A 16,985-nucleotide genomic window follows, 5' to 3' on the forward strand; every position below is an offset into this window, starting at 1 on the left:
GTAGAGGGGATTTCTCAAGGATGGGGGAAAAATAAACATTCCATATTTGTATCGGTTGCATAAGTTTTATAGATGCTGTCTTATTGGGGGCTTTTCCTTTTCTTTTTCTTTCTTTTTTTCTTTTTTCATTTTTGGAGTTTGCCATTTCTTCCTGAAAATATATTTCCATCTTGCATTCTTTTCCTTCAGTCTGTAGAACTTCCTTTAGAATTTCATTGTAGGGCAAATCTCCTGATGACAAATTCTCATAGTTTTCTTTTAGATGAAAGTGTCTTTATTTTACCTTCAATCTTGGGGGATGTTCTCACAGTAAAGATGGTTTTCCACTGGCTCAGGACAGTTTTGATGATTAATCAGCAATCATTTGAATCATTGTTCCCCTCTATGAAATAATTGTTTTTTTCTCTTGTTGCTTTCCAAGTTTTCTTTCTAGTTTGGCTCTCAGCAGTTGACTATAATGGCCTATGTGTGATGTTCTTTGTATTTACTCTGCTTGGACTTTGCTGAGCTTCTTGAATGTTTAAATATATGTCTTGCAACAAATTTGGCTGATTTTTGGCTTTTAATTCTTCAAATTAAATTAAATCTGTCTCATTCTTTTGACTCTCTCTAAGATATATTACTCACACTTGGTAACTTTCAATGTTACTCCATGGATTCCTGAAGCTAAAAATATTTCTCAAACATTTTTCTGTCTGTTCTTCAATTAGATATTTTCTATTGATCTAGGTTCAAGTTCACTTGCTGTTTCTACTGTCATTTCCAACTGCTGTTAATGTCATCCAGTGACATTTTTTTTCATATTAAATATTGTATATTTTAGTTATAGAATTTCTATGTTGTTCTTTTTTTAGAATCTCCTGAAATTTCCTATATTTTCATTCATTATGAGCAAATTTTCTTTTCTGTCTGCCTTAGTTTACTACAGGTCTACTATGACAAATGGCACACAATGGATTGACTTTAAAAGAAACAGGAATTTATTATTTCATGGTTTCGGGGCTAGAGATTCAACATCAAGGTTTTGGCAGGGTTTGCCTTCTCCCAGAGTCAGTACCATTCTACAATCCTCCACCACATGGTAGTATGTCTCTCCTCATGTCTCTTCTCTGATTTCCCTGACCACTGGCATCTGACTGTGTATGAATTTACTATGCTTATAAGGACTCTGGTCATGTGAATTAAAGACCACCCTGATTCGGTCTGGCCTTGTCTAAATAGGATTTCTGAATTCCTATTCACAAGTGAGCCCATGCCTTAACTAATAATAACATCATCAAAGGTCCTATTTACAAATGGGTTTGGGGCCCTTCTCATCTTCAACAATGTCCTTAAGCATAGTTATAATCCTACCGAGCTAACGTCAATGTTGGAATCATCTTGGGGTCAGTCTTTACCGATTGTCTTTCTCTTGAATATGGGCCAGGTTTTCCTATTTCTTTATGCACTAAGTAATTTTGGATTCCAAGAAAGCATCCAGACATTGAAAGTGAAGGCATTAAAAATGATATACTAGAGACTCTGAACTCTGTTGTTACTCCAAAATATGCAGTTAACTAAGCTGAACTTAAATTGCAAATTCTGTGTCCCCACTGATAAACAGCAACTGAAATATTGACTAAGTTCTTTTGGCCTTATCTGGGTTGCCTAGCATCTGCTCCATCCATGCATGGCTCTGGGCTCAGCCAGAGATTTGGGCTCCTCTTCCTGGCTCTTTCTTTTCCAGGATTGTCTTGCTCACTTTCCAGATGCCACAATTTCACAAAATTCCTTCTTATGGTTCTTTAAGCCAGTAAGAATGAAGATTTTCTGTTAATGATTTAGCCTCTCTGCATAGCACAGACTAAGGCCTACTTGCAGGAAAAATCTATTTAAAAGATGGAAATTCACCCAGTGCTATTGTCATCTTCCAAGCATTAACACTTATCCAGTTATCAGTTTTCTTTTGGTTCTCACTAGGGCCTTCGGGTAGTTTATTTTTAAATATTTAAATTATTGTTGTTATCTTTGGGAGTATTGATCCAATAGAAGCTATCTGGCCATTTCCTAAAGTAGAAGACTTCATTGACTTTTTACATGTGATACAAATATCATAATATCATATTCTTAAGGTTTACCGAAAGAACAAATATTTAAAACTCAATACTGGGCAATGTTGGACAGGGAAGTATATTGCCACTGTTCCTGATAAAGATGATCTCTAAAACTCTCCTTTCTAAATAATAATAATAATAACAATTACATTACTAACAGTAACAATAATAAACTCCTATTGGGTGCTTTGTTTTTGCCAGTTATATTTCCAAGTGCTTTAGATGTATCACCTTATTGAGTCCTCAAAGACACGCTGCAAAGAGGTAGATACAATTACTGACTTAATTTTATAGATGAGAAAACTGAGGTTTAAAGTGGCTAGGTACAAGGTCACCTAGTTGAGAAGCTGGGCTTATACTCATGTAGTTTGGCTGCAGGGTATATATTTAAACAACAGGTCACATTTCCCCAGATAATTCCTTAGCAGGTGAGTAAATTTCTAACCTCAGAACAAGGAAATTTAGCTTACATTGTTTCCAGCACAATGTGACAGTTTTAAAGAATTTTCCCTTAAAGTTCAGGGAACACTTTGAATGGAGACAGAGAAGTGGAGATATAGGGTTTCTATATGTGTGTATGTTTCAGAAGATTGTCATTGGGGGGCTCATCTCTTTCACCATTATCTTACTTTACGTGAGTAATTAGTCCATTGGTTTATCCCTCAAATCAAAAGACTTGAAGTTTAGTAGGTATTTTTGTGAAAGAGCTCTCAGAAGACAGCATGTTCCTAAATGTAGGAAACCAGCAGTGAATGTGATATTGAGGCCTGTGTGTTGGTGGTAGAAGAACATGCTAGTTGAACTCTAACAAGATAAAAATAGAATCTTTGAAAGTATATTTTAAAAATAACAAATTCAATCTAGAGGGCAGGATAAATATAACTGCTTGGAGTTTGCTTGATTTGCAACCCTTTTCCAACCTGAGGTGTGTAGCAAAACAGTTTGCAGAGAAAAAGCCCTTATCATTAAGGAGGTAGATAAAATAACCTGTCCTGTATATTCCCCACATTTCCAAAGATGAATAAACATTGATGCATTGTGAATGTACACCTTAGACAATAACAAAAAACTAACCTAATGTGCTCTACTCGGAAAAACTTTGAAATTTATATTCATAGCATTGTGAGAAAGGGCTTAGAATCACAGAATTTTAGAGCTACATGGGAACTTGAACTTCACTATATTGGATTTTACAGATGAGAAAATCTTGACCAAAGTCACACTAAATATTAATTATTTTATTCAACAACTATCTGTTAAGCTTCAATTATGTGCCAGACACATAATCCCATATATGTTAGACTGCAAGTACAGGTAAAGAGTAAAAGATGAATTCACAGAATAACAGAGAAAGATGGAGAACTCAGATCTGTGGATGTCTAGCCCAGTGCTTTCTCCAGGATGGCTGGCTAAGCCAAAAATAATGGATTTTATAACCTGGAGAACAATAAAACTTAATTTCAATTTTATATGAGCAAAACAGAATTTAAAAATGCAAAGTCCTCCATGGAATGCTAGTTAGTAGGACCTGATTTACTTTTACAATCTCAGTTAAATATGAGGTTGATCTTTTGAGAGCTTTTTGGAGAAAGATAACCATTTGGCTTTTAGTGAATACTTCTAGGATTTTGAATATCCTTGGCTCAGAAAAAGTGATTATTTCCTTCCATGTAATCACTCATTATTTCCTTTTCTCTGGAGGCTTGCATTTTAGTTTTCATAAAATTCTTTAGTATGCTAATAGTTGTTTTTAAAATGTTGGATGAAAGGCAAATGCTCTATGCTTTCCACTGCATAATATCAAATAACCTCTTGCCGTAGGACAAACGAATGGTATTAGTTTGAGTTAAATGATCAAATCATAAAAGGCAATAGAGGTTAACTTTGTATAATGGTGTTTTCAACACCATTTGAAAGCTAGCACAAGCTCAAAAGACCAACAACTCCAACCTAAAAACATTCCCAAATAGTCCATTCCTGAAACTTTTGTACAAAGTTATTTAAACCAAAACAATTGTGATCCTGAACTCTTTTTTTTTAAGTATAAGGAGGTTGGTTCATATTTTATTCATATTTGTCCAATAGGACCCCATGATTTTTTCATTACTTTGGTACATTTGATGGTTCATCTTGTAAAACTAGGTTAGCTCAAAGTTGAAAAGACTATGAGCACAACATGTGAGGAGTTTAAACCAACTACAAAGTTAGAGGGCACAGTTTCTAGTTAAGACTACCTTCACTTCAGACAACTGCAAGTTCAGGGGCTTTCCAAAACCACCTCATGTATGATAACTGCTTAGAAAGACTCACAGCACTCACTGAAATCTGTTACACTCATGGTAATGGTTTGTTACAGGGAAAAGATACAGATTAAAATCAGCCAAGGGAAGAGATACAGAGGGCAGAACCAGGAGCACTCCAAATGTGGAACTTCTGTTGTCTTCTCTTCTAGAATTAGGATGTTACTCTTCTCCTTGTTTTTCTTTCTTAGGAGGTACTAAGGATTGAACCCAGGATCTCATACAGGTGAAGCAGGCACTCAACCACTGAAGCTATACCTGCTCTTCATGTTACTCTTCTTTTCTCGTGATGTACAGCCAACCAGGGAATCTCACTTGAGCCTTGGTGTTTAGAGTTTTCACTGGGGATTCATTAAGAAGGCAGGGTTGATTGACTGCTCACACGGTCAGTCTTCATTCAAACCAGCATAGAATAATATTAATAGAGGAGGACTCTTTGCAATGAGGGTCCTGCTCAAGATGGCCTTGGTTCTCAAGGATTATTTGAAGCTCAAAGTAAGGGATTTTTGAGATGGAGTCTGTCTTTCCTATCTAAAGATACTTGACCAGAATGGGTATTCCATCCTTTCAGTGATTTTCCTGTACTTGGTAAAGTAGTATTCATCTTAGTGATATAAGGAGAGGGAATAAGCTATTGATTTAACAAGGATTCCAGGATCCCTCAGAACAAGTCCAATAACTCCAGAAAGTAATGCAAGTCTCTTAGTGTTCTGGGTATTAACCCAATTACTGAAGTTTCAGGAGGATACTCTGTCTGCAACTCTTGCTCTTGACCTTCCTCTCTGAATCAAAGTGTCTGGAAATCCCTCCAGATCAGATAGGAAACAGCAGTATGAGTTCCTTCATTACTCTATCCCTTCCTTTATTCTACAAGCCTTTATTAGGTGGCCCTGCTCAGAGAAGGTGGCCTTTGAGCTGACTTTTGAAGAAAGTACAAAAGGCAGAAGGCTTCTGGTGAGGACTTTCATATGGGAGATGGTCATGTGCAAAGGCATGATGAGTTTGAGAGACCACAGGTAATGTGATAGCTTGAACCATGACCTATATGCACGTGTAGGGATGGGGATGGAAGGTGCAATGGCAGTGCCCACCATGATGGAGCCTACGTGCTGTATCAGAGCTGAGACTTTCGCCTTAAATTTGGAGACTCGTTGAAAGCTATTAAGGGTAGAGAGACATTAGCTTTCCTTTATTTTAGAAGGAAAGCCCAAGCAAATAATTGGTGATCAGAAACTAATTTTTGAAAAAAGTAATGAATGCTGAGAGCCCTAACTAAGGCAGTGGCAAATAGATGAAGAGGACAGTTCTAGAAATAACAAAAGGATACACTCTAAAGCTTGGGAAATGATTGAAGTATGGGTTGGAAGAAAAGATAAATCAAGTGTGATTTTGTGAAAAAAAAAAGCTGGGCTTCTGGTTTAGGGCTTTCTAACTATACTCACTCAGGTGGACAGGCCTATATTTTGAATACACAAATGGCAATGCTCACTATTCAAAATTGGCATTTATTGATGTTATAAGGGACTTATAGTATAACCAGATAGCTCTTCTACAATGTCTTCTATGCTGTTCCCATTTATATCATGTACTCAGAATTTCTAGCAAAATTGGCTTATTGTCCCAGCAAAATCAGCTGCATTGATTCAAATAGTTCCTGTAAAAAGCAACAACACAAACTTACTAATAGCACAAGAATTAAAAAACACACACACACACAAACAACCCATAAATGATAAAACAAGACTCTATTTTTAACATTTGTTTTAATTTCAATAGCAACATATTTTTGAAATAAATAATATTCATTTTTTCCTTAGTTATTTTCAAATGCAAATTTCTAAGAATGCTCTGGGACAAGCCTTTGGAATCTTTCAACTTAATAAACTCCAGCTGCCTTTTTAAAAAGTGATTTAATCATACACTATTTTAGATGCAATTGAATTGGCCAAGAGTTATATTACAAAAGCAAAATTCTAAGTGGATTTGGGGAAGAGGGGATAAAATGGTTTAAATTATTCTCTAGTTCATTTGGAGGACAGCTATATAGTTATTGAAACGGTCATAGCACTGAACTCTGCACAAGTAATTTCACAGTATATCTGAAAATGTAAAAAAAAAATCCTATTGTAACCTCTTTTTAGTTTTGGAAAAGATGGGAAGGGAGTATGTTTATTTATATTTCAAACTTTTTAAAACAGTGTAATTAGAGATATCAAATATTGTATTCCTATATTCCATGTGGTCAAATGGCATCTATGGTAAAGTAGAATATGGTAACAATTTATACAGAGTGAGTTCAACCAATATTTGGTTAGATTGAAATTTATTGTTCACTGTGAGGTTACCAGAACCTAAATCTTCTTCATTGTACCTCTTATTCACTCTTTTTAAAAATACTTTTAAGTTTAAATGAATTTTAGGCTTAAAAAAGTTCTTTATACCCGTCAATCTACTTTGCCAATGTTATCATCTTATTTAACCATAGCACAATTATCAAGAAAAGAAAATTAACATTGATGCAACTTTAATAAGTAAACTACAAACCTTATTCGATTGTCACTGAAATTTCCACTGATGTTCTTCTTCTGTTCTCGGATCCCATATTGCATTAGGTTGAATGCATCATCAGTAAGACATGTGTATTAGTCAGCCAAAGAGTGCTGATGCAAAGTACCAGAAATCTGTTGGCTTTTATAAAGGATATTTACTTGGGGTAAAAGCTTACACTTACAAGGCCCTAACAAGTCCAACTTTAGCTGCTTTCTCACCAAAGTCTGTTGCCACATGTTGAAGCAAGATGGCGGGCGATCTCTGCCTGGTCTCTTGGGCCTCCTCAGCTGCTCAGGTGCTCTGTTCTCTTCAGCTGCAAACTGTCAGGCAAATGGCTCATCAGTCTTCCCAGGGCTTTAGCTGTTTGAGCCTTCTCATTTTTGTCATGTGGCAGGACTGAAACAACCATGTTCTCTCCTCTTCCATGTGTCTTCCTGAGTGTCTGTTTATAGCAGTCCACCAAGGGGGCTGAGACTCAACATGAGACATGCCTTACTGAAAGTGGTTGAATAAAAGGCCCTCAGTTGATTTTATTGAATAAACTTAAAACCTTTGAATGTAATACAATCAATGGGTATCATAACCAGAGGAACCAACCAGTTTACAAACATAATCTTTCTCTTTTTTGGAATTCACAAAAATAATCTCAAACTGCTGTATCATGGTAGCCTCATGTACATGCAACAAGTGCATAATATACTGAGGATACAACATCATTTCGGTGGTATTCTTGCCTGAAATATATAGTTTTAATCCAATCATGAGAAAACATCAGACTAACCTAAACTGGAGGAGAATAAGGAATAATAACACATATTTTGCTTTTGTGTAGCATTTATGCCAGGACAGTAAAGGAGGAAATTAAGAAACAGCAGGAAGACTTGGCCCAGAAAACAACTGGGATGGAGGGATGGAATGTGAGCTCATCTCACCATAAACACTGTGCTTATAAAGAATCGTGATCAGCCAGATAGAAATGTTTTATGAAACCCAGAAATGGAATGATAGTGGCAGAAGCTCTTTGCCTTCTTGAATCCATTTCTCTGCGTAAAGCTGCCAGGTAAGCACATAAGTGGGGTTGGAGGCTCTCTAGTCAAACTTGTTAGATTCCATAAGCCACAGCTGTATGTGCAGGAAAATACAATGTCCATGTTGACCACTAATGCTGTACCTGAAATACTTGAGAGGGAGAAGGAGACCTGGCAACAGGTTTCAGGATCCAAAATTTTGTTTGGACCGAGGATTCCGATCAGGTATGCATGGTCTTGGCAGAATAAAAACCCAAACCAGAGAGCCTGGAGAAGGGCAGGCAGAACCCTGGAAATTAGAGGGCTGCAGTGGGGAAAGTCCAGGAAAACAGAGCAAACAGTACGAGCACACGTGCAATTCTCTTGAAGCTGTGCGTTCTCAACTGTTCTTTCTTTGTGTTGTCTCATAAAGAACCACACAAGGTTATTCCAAAATCTACAGATTCTATGACACCATCTTCAGAATGCTGGGAAGAAGCCTCATTGGCATATATGAAAAATACATCGTCCCCCCCAGAGGATCCTGCAGGGAACGCAAGGCAGATTTCTTTTACAGCTCTGTAAGGCTGTTATCATCGCTACCATATTTTAAAGTTCTTCTTTTCCTTCGGGACCTAATCCACTTTTTATTTTCTGGGATGACTGGGGGAGCGGGAGGAGTGGGTATGGAGGAAACACGTGGGATTCCTGGCCTTACTCTCTCCTGGTTACTTACTTTCAAAGTGAGGTTTCCAACCAATGAATGAGCAGAAGCAGAAACGTAGACGCAGTTTCAGTCTTCCCTATCAAGAAATAACAACAATGGACAGTGTTGTTAGGAAGCAGCTTCTTTCCACCTTTGCTACTTTATAGAGTCACTGGAGAGCAAGCCAGTGGCATCGAGAATGACCACAGGGCAGTACCATCACCAGGGGACTGGCAGCGCCATAACCCACACCCCAGACCTATGCAATGAGAATCTCTGTGGGTCATACCCAAACATCATTCTTATTTTTTTTTTAATCATTCCCCAGGTGACACTCATTTGCAGCCAAGTTTAAGAACCAGTTTATTCTAGGTCTAAGACAGTAGTTCTCAAACTTTCTCATGCATCAGAATCATCTAGAGGCCCTGCTACTATAGAGATGGCTGGGTCTCACCCCCAGAGTTTCTTATTTAGTAGTTCAATCATTTGCATTTCTAAAAATGAACCCAGGCTTTGGTGGATGCTCTGAGAGTTAACACAAGGAAACTCTGGGTCTCCCAGAAACCCCACCCACTAGACTTCTGCTTACATTTCTTTGACTGCAAAAAATGTCTCCAGGACATCCGTATCTGCAAGGAAACCAGCATATCAATATTTTCACTGAACCTATGGCTGTCCCAAATAAAATCAGAATTCTCTTAAGATAAGAAAGAGTGGGAGAGCAGGTATTTGAAAGGTCAGTACTTGCTAATTTTTAAAAAAATTTTATCGTGGAACAGTATAATGTGCAACCGTCACCACTATCTTTTCCAAACTTTTTCAAACACCGTCCTCATTGGGCAACCATTCTCTCCTCCCCTCTGCTCCTGCTCTCTGATAACCTCTGGTCCACTTTCTGTCTCAGAGAATTTACCTGTTCTGGGTATTTCCTGTAAATGGACTCATACAAGATTTGTCTTTTTGTGGCTGGCTCCTTTCATTCACCTTAATGTCGTCAAAGTGCTTCTACACTGTTTAATGTTATGTGAACATATAGATCGTTATTACTTTTATGGCACACGGGAGGAAAGGAAAGAGTTTGGGCGCCAGCTGAGACCACTGTGAGCCACTGTCCACCAGCCCAGCTGCTCCAGCTGCCCCAGACTCTGCCCACCACCCTGAGGCCTGGGGGTGGCTCTGAGCAGGCACCCAGCAGTGGCTTCTGCTGCAGAAATCTACCAAGGTGGGCTGCTATTACCAAATCTGTATACACCATACCGTTTTCCTCCAAGAAGGAAGAGGCTCATACGCAGAACTCTACCGAGTGTCTGTTTAGGTGGGAGCAGGTGCAATGAAGCATGAACTCTGAACGGCCCAACTGCCTCTTTCCTAGGCAAACTCCCCTCCGAGGGTCACTAGTGAATTGTCTGTGCCAGGTAGAGGATAAAGGATATGTGAGTACTTTAATCTCACCTGGCTTCAATCTTTCTTTCTCAAATACCTTTTCCTTTAGATTTTTTTTTTCTTTCTATCAAGCGATTTCATGCAATTCCTGGCTCACGCCATGAAGGTTTTATCGTCTTTGAATCACTGCCAGCAGATTAGGCAAGTGACAGAGGGGGCACGTACCAGTATAAAGTGCTCTCAAACCCCTCATTCTCCTCTTACCTCCAGCACGCTGTGCCCATTTGGAACGATCACAGCGCTTCCTGGTTTTGTAACAGTTGAATCTGGAAGGCAAGTGCGCTCTGAAATGTCTTAGTGCAGGGCAATTTTAAAAAGATTTGAAAGCTTTTCTCTGGAAGCCATAAAATGCTCTGAAAGTGTCTGATCACTTGACTCCATTCTACCCCACACAGATCTGACCAAGCCCCTCTTCCATCAGCCCACATATACACTAAAAAATGTCTGTCTTTCAAGAGCAAGACATTTTTGCTTCAAATGGCTCTATTGCTCCTATAAAAGCTAGAATTATTTTCCCTTGAGAAGGTTCAGGCCTGTGATTTCCTTTGTCAAAAGAATAGGGCCCATCAGTAAAAATTATGTACAAGCAATGGTTAGCATCCAAAATGTGCCTTATTGTACGTAAATAAAATTTAAAGACCTCTAGTATATATTGGTCTCCTTTGTTCAGAAGAAAAATAAATAAATAAAGCTATGGCAGTTGCTAGACTCCTGGTGAAATTATTGCGGTTGATCTCTGGGTGATGGTAGAAGGTTCAGGGCTGGACTGATGGACAGTTGAGTCACAAGCTGACCACCTTTAGTCTGAGGCTGCAGGCATAATTTTCAATGCCCATCACAGGGTGAAGTGCTGCATCTCTGTTTTTCAGGCTGCCTAAATCCTTGCTCAAAATTGGCCACCCTGGGTCTGATTATTGTCCACTACGGGGAAATCATCCAACTGCTCTGGGCTCTGGGTGGGTGGCAGTAGCTTTTTAGTAAATGCAATCAAAATCAGGGGTTAGAAGAGGCTGTGTTAAATGGGGATTTTAGATCCCTACAACCATCCAAAGTTCTTATGTTGACCTTCTTGAAGCACTCTTTTTCAGTATTAAAATTATTTAATATTTAAATAAATTATTTAAAATTACCTACCTAATTTTATAAAAGTGAAGCTGTAGGGGAATGGATGTGGCTCAAGCAGTTGAATGCCCACCTTCCACATGGGAGGTCCTGGGTTCATTCCTCGTACCTTCTAAACAAACAATGAATAGACAATGAGCAGACATCAAGTAAATTTAACAAGCAGACAACAAGCAAAAACAATGAGCAAGACAATGAGCAGACAATGAGCAGGAAAAAAAATCAAACGAGCAGGAAAGAATGTGGTGTAAGCAGTTGAGCACCCACCTCACACATGGGAGGCCCTGGGTTCAGTTCTCAGTGCCTCCTAAAGAACAACTAAACAGACAATGAGCAGACACCGAGCAAAACAATGAGCAAAAAAACAAACAATGAGCAGACAATGAGTGCAAACAATGAGCAAAAGAATAACCAAGCAAAAATAGACTACGGAGCCATCTTGGGAGGTGAAGCTATAAAGTTTTTGTTGTTCTTCATGAATCAGCCTAATCCCATTCATAAACATTGGCAAATTAAATCTTTTATCTAATAACTTATAAAGAAAACATCACACACTTCAATTGGAATTAGTTTGAATTAATTCCTCTAGTAGTCATGCAGCAATTATTCATTGAGTATTCTCTATATGTTAGGTTTTGTGCTATTTGTCCAGGGTGCAGAAGTGAACAAGCCAGTAGAGGAGTTTACAATTCCCCAGGATATTGATTTAAAAAGAGCATAGTCAAACATTTATGTCTCTTAGTTAGGTTCTTTCAATATGGGATGAATTTATTTCAGGCAGTTTTCTAACTGTCGTGTGGCAAAGTAAGAAGCTGGAAAGAATCCTTCCCTAGCATCCAGAGGATATACTTCTTTTGAATCTTCTCTTTAGTCTCAACATGCTCCTTTACTTTCTAAAACTTGTTGTCCCCAACCCACAAAGGTAATTGGTAAATTAATTGCTTATTTATATGTCTGACCCCTTGCTAAATGTTGAGTTCCTGGCCTGAGCACAGAGAAATGATCTTTCCTATATGTACTTCCTGCCCATCCATGAATCTCCTCCCCACTTGAAAAGCAATGACAGGACTCCCCATCACTGTGAGAGCTCAGGACGTTTTGGTTGGTTGGTTGAATGGATGGATGCATGCATGCTTGGATAGATGTGCAGCCATGCCCAGGAGAGATTCTCTTAAAACCGGCACCTTATTGAAGTCCCCACCACTGATTTTGAAAGATTTCTTTTAAGGCAGAGTACTCAGGCCCTGTATACAAGGAAGGGAGATTTTATTTTGCAGGAATAAACAACTCTTCCTAGGATCAGGAAGGCATCTCAGAGAACATCTAGTCTGTGCCTTGGTTTACAGATGAGAAAAGGAACCATGAGAGGGGAAATGTTCTGCCTGAGGTTACATTGCTAGTTAGACACAAAAATGTGATTAGAATCCAGTATTCTCTATTCCAAGTCCAGGGATCTTGCTCATTCACATTATGGACAATGTTTTGTAAATAGGAGAAAATGGAGGCAACTTCGTGGATGTCTTTGACAACTCAATGAAACGTGAATGGACAGATTGCTCGCCAGGTCTTTGGAGAGCAGCCAAAGGTCTGCCAGAAGGACAGGGAACCTTGAATTTATATTTGCTTAAGAGGTTACAGAATGTTTACCCAGAATGTGTAGCAGATGCTACATCTTTCCATCTGCTTTGCTTGTGCAGCTGAGACCAAAATTCTATATGGCCATGTCTTAGGTAGCAATTCAGTTGCTTTTGGTCCCTACCAGAAGAAAATTTAAAATGACAGAGTTCAAGCTAGAAGAATAAAATGACAATTCTGACAAAAACATGAGGTTGGTGGTATCTGAAACGTTACTAACGCCATGGTAGATATTTCTTAATTATAAAATAAATACACGTTTTGACATAGTGGGGCACCCATTTAAAAGAGTAATGGTTCAGAAGCGCTTTAAAAAGAACCCATGCACTTGTGAAAAGAATGGCCTTCCCTTTGTTATCTGAATTAATAGTGAGGTCATACTTGCTATTTATTCACCTGACATTGTGTCATGCACAGACGGAGTAGTCTGTATGATTTGAGAGACAAATAGGGGAATCTAATGTATGGAAGCTGCAGCAGAAGACTAGTCACTCCTTCTGAAACAAAAAGCTGCTCTTAAAAGTACAAATGATTTGGGAGAGTCATGGCATGAAATTGTGTAATTATACCGTCGGTTGTTGCTACCTGAGTGCACACACCTTTAATGAGACGGCACAAGACAAAGGCTGTCAGTTTTGGCCCTGGCAGTCTGAGCTTCCTGGTGCTCTGGGTGCTATCTTCACACCTCAGCCACGTGGCAGAAGACGATGTCTCATACCATGCCTTCTCCTGAGAGCTCTTACGGGACTTTCAGACTAAGTGGAAGAACATCTAAAACAAGCTGGCTCATTGCCTCTGTGTTTGCCTCGGCTTTGGGCTCTTGTCACTGAAAGGTGAGGAGGGGAAGCAGGCTTCCATTGCAGTTTGGTCATTTCACTGTTTCTGTGTGATTCTTTTTCCCTGAGCCTGCTGCAGCCCCGAAGTGGTTTCCTCACCACAGGAAGCATGGCCAGTGCCAGTCCGAGCCTCCTAGCCTCATACCACCTGGTCCAGAGTAAATAAAATCATCTTTTCTACCCCAGGGCAAAGTCTTCAGATTCCCATTATTAGACCAAATTCCAATACCTGCCATTGCCCGAGCCAATCATTGTGGCCAGGCTGACGGTCTATTCTGATTGGCTGCAATGAACTAACGTGGTGTAATTGCATATGGAAGAGATGGATGGTTTCTGGGAGGACAATCACAGGATGCATCACAGTAAGTGTCAGAGAAGAATAAAATTTGTGATGGGGATGGGGAAATAGGAGAAAAGGTAATAAGTTCAGAACATGGGACAGTACCTAAAGAGGATAGCTACAACTAGATTCCTGAGATAGAAGTTCTATAGTACCAGGTTAATATATTTCCCAGTGAGAGAACAAGGGTAAGTGGTTACTTATAATTGAGTTTCAGAGAGTTGTCAAGAGCAGGTCTTCTATATTACATTAATTCAATATTCAGCAGATGCTTTCTATAAATCACTCTATGATATCATCAATGGATGGCAAGTACTGAAAAATCCAAACAATGGGTGTATCTCATTTTACTTCCTTCTTTCTATGTGGGCATAGTTCAATCATAGGAGTTCACTGATTATACACAGCATTTTGGGTTATAAAAGACATTTCTTCTATCCCTACTTTACTCTCTATATGACGATTTATAATCATAGTTATTAGAGGTTTGACTTTCTATTTGTTCTGTGTCCAGACTCTATCATGTGAAAGTTGAGCCTAAAAATAACTGCCCCTTTTCTTTCCTTTGGTCCAGGAAGGTTTTCCTCTATCATCCCTGGTCTCACCACAGTGGACCTCCTAATATGCCCTAATTTAATAGCACTTTCGGAGATTAGTGTAGCATAATAAATGTGGCAGGCAGGAATCAGCACTAAAGAAGAGGACAGGAGCACCACATTTGGAAGATATAAATCCTGCAATTCTGCCACTAAGCAAGTGTGAACGTTGGTCAAGTCATTCAATATCTTGGGGTGTCAGTGATGATTTCCTAAGATGGGAATATCATCTGTCTAAGAGCAGAGAACCGAACAAGATGATCTGTTGATTTCCCCTTAGGCTGAAAATATGATTCTTGAGAAAAAGTCAACGAACGATTTCCAAAGACTTGATAATCATCCTATGATATTTCAAAATGTTAGTATTAACATAAATAGGCTATTGTTCTGTTCATTGAAGGTAACCAGATTACCACCACAATGTAAGTTAGCAAAAGGGCAGCTTTCACTTTAAAATTATGTATTTTGTATCTCAAGCTATCATTTTCCATCACTTTTGAGATTGGTTTTAGTTGCAATTTTTTGAAATATATCAGTACATAAGGTAAAAAAAAATTAACTGTTAGCAGGATCAAAAAATTGCACAGAACTAATGATTTATCCTCCACTCTATAACTGTATTAGGGTACTTTGGGCACTCAAGATTAATAAGTCTAGAAAATTACTTTTGTATTTAGGTATTTTCTCCATTATCCTCAAATATATGTTTACTGTTAGGACCTGTTGTGGCAACCATGTTTTTAAATAGATTTTTTTAAATTAAATTAATGGAAAACTACTTGATAGAGAAGATGGGCTGAGGGCAAGAGATCTAAACAAGCATGTTCAGAAAATTGCATGGACTTAAGGATTGCTTCAAATTGCCAGTAAATCTGCCTGCACAAAAACTAATTTATAACACACACATATGTAGATAAACATTCATTCATTCATTCATGTATGCATTTAATTATTCATATACATTGAATACCTATTACCTGCCAGTAATTGTGCTAGAAGCCAGTTATAGAAGAGTAAAAGAATGGAGTCTTTCCCAGGACTCATGGATCTATGGGCAAATCTTAATGAAAGCACAAAGGTCGTGATTATTCTCCCTAATGAAACCTCGATATAGACAAGAGTGCTAAAAGGTGAAATTTCTCAGAAAAGTAGTAGAGAGTTGGAAGTTGAGAAAACAAGATGCAGAACAGAGAGAAATCTCTCAATTTTAGGGAGCTATTGGAAGAGGGGAGTTAAGGAAAACACTGAAACAATACAGTCAGAGAGGTATGAGAAGAATTGGGAGGCAGGGTCTCGCAGGCACCTGGGAAGAATGAGTTTCCAGAAATTGGCCACCTTAAAACAGTGTGGAAAAGTCTGGTAGAATAATGACTTAGAACAGGTTTTAGGATTTAGCAACCAAGTGGATCTTGGTAATTTGGGTAAGTAGCTTCAACAGAATGGTGATTTCATCAACTGAATTTGAGGTAAGAGTGGAGTCATATACCACTCACATAATGAAAAGAATAGTTTCTGTCTCCCTCTCACAAGTCTAAAGAAATTACAAATTCCCAGGACTGGGCAGAGAAGGAGGAATAGAGAAAACAAAAACTTTACTTGGTAGAATGTAACCCGAGGTGGGAGGCTTTATGCTCTGCCCAACCAGTTGGGCAAGTTCTTCAGAAGTACAGGAGTACAGGATAACTCATCGATACATTTGGAGATAGGTGGTCATAGGGCAGCTATCCTGTTCTTCCTGCAGGAGACTGCAAAATCAGTGAACTCACACAGGGTTCCCCAATCCAGCGTGAAGAGGCAACTATAAAGTGGCCAAGGCTGGGTGGCCTGTCTCATAAAGAGACCTCAGGCAGGCAGCAGCCACTTGCCAACAGCCTCAAAGAAGTACAGGAAAAATCTCAAAGTTTCCATAAGTTTCTCTCCTCAAAGAGTGGAAGAAATATAGACCTAAAGTGTACACAGAGTTACACTGGTGGGGTTTCAACAGGAAACCAGAGATGGACGCTGATGCAGCACGAAGTGCCGTGTGGACAAATAAAGGAGGACACCAAGTCCCGGTCCACCCACAAAGCCTTGGTGCTATGGAACCACGCTGACTGTAGGTATGACTCTTGGAGAAGGGGAAAAGGGTAGAAAAAGGCAAAGAGTTCTTGGCAGAGAACATGATCTCCCTAGCCAAACTCCTCGGCTCTACCACACAAAACTATGTGACTTTGAGCAAATCACTTGGTCTCACTCCGTCTCATTTTCCTTGTCTGTAAAATGGAGATAATGGTAGGGTTGCTGTAGGAGTCAATGAATTCATACAGCATGTGGTAAGCACTTAATTGGTATTAGCATATTTTAATAAGAAAAGCACT

Source organism: Dasypus novemcinctus, chromosome 22, assembly GCF_030445035.2.
Source record: "Dasypus novemcinctus isolate mDasNov1 chromosome 22, mDasNov1.1.hap2, whole genome shotgun sequence".
Taxonomy (NCBI): domain Eukaryota; kingdom Metazoa; phylum Chordata; class Mammalia; order Cingulata; family Dasypodidae; genus Dasypus; species Dasypus novemcinctus.